The 961-nt window shown below is 39.3% G+C and overlaps 1 non-coding gene across 1 annotated transcript; it reads right to left on the reverse strand.

The window, feature by feature from the left end:
- Positions 1 to 353: 353 nt before the first annotated feature.
- On the reverse strand, positions 354 to 460 carry LOC148803190 (small nucleolar RNA R71). The gene has a single exon (XR_016081693.1). It is a non-coding gene; the product is annotated as a small nucleolar RNA R71 (small nucleolar RNA).
- Between the last annotated feature and the right edge of the window lie 501 nt (positions 461 to 961).

Consider the following 961-nt stretch of genomic DNA (forward strand, 5'->3'; position numbering starts at 1 on the left):
TTAGGTTATTTTGTAAGTAACTGTTCTCAAAAGCTAAGATTTCAGTTCTGATTCTATAAGGTTAGAGCCTGAAGAGCAGCCTAAAGATCCTAAATTCAGCAATGATTTCAGATCTGTTTACAGTAGATCTTAGATATGTTTACTTTTGTTCATTTAAGTTTAGAACAGTGTGTAATAAACTCCATTGCTAATTTAGCTAGCTCTCTTTTCCATTGATGATTTACTTCACATTTGAAGGCCAGTCTAAGTGTCAGTAATGGAGCTATGTTTTTCTAGTTTGTAAATTTCAAAAAAAAAAAACATAATAATCCAGTCGTTTCCTCTCTAAGTATTTTTTCCCTTCTAAAACTGCTAAAATGAGGAAGGATATCACTACATTTTTCCAATAAGAGGGGGAATCTTTATACGAGTCATGGGAATGATACAAGGAGCTGCTGAGAAGAGTTCCTCACCATGGCCTTCCCATATGGTTGCAAGTGCAGACCTTCTATAATAGTATTACCGACTCAAATAAGACCATACTAGATGTTGCAGCCGGAGGGTCCATAAACAATAAGACTCCTGAGGTTGCCCATGCACTCATTGAAGAAATGGCAGCCAACAACTATCAATGGCACTCTAAAAGAACCCAAACTAGAAAGTAGCATGGTCTGCATATTGTTGATACTTATACGGCACTATCTACACAAATAGGAGCACTCAGTAAGAAAATTGATGAAATGCAGATAGCTACCATGCATGTGCAGCCTCTTACTTGTGAATTGTGTGGGGGAGGCCACATCAGTACTGACTGCCAAGTTGGCAATCAGTTCATGCCATCTATTGAACAAGTCGACTATGTCAGCAATTTGTCAAGACAGCAGGGTTACCAGAGTCACCATACCTTTCACCTAGGATGGAGGGGACATCCAAACCAGTCCTAGCCAAGTCAGCATACTTCCAAGCCTTTCCGCCAGACTTA

The sequence above is a fragment of the Nelumbo nucifera genome, chromosome 1 (genome assembly GCF_055504915.1).
Source record: "Nelumbo nucifera cultivar China Antique chromosome 1, China Antique-T2T, whole genome shotgun sequence".
NCBI classification, from domain to species: Eukaryota; Viridiplantae; Streptophyta; class Magnoliopsida; order Proteales; family Nelumbonaceae; genus Nelumbo; species Nelumbo nucifera.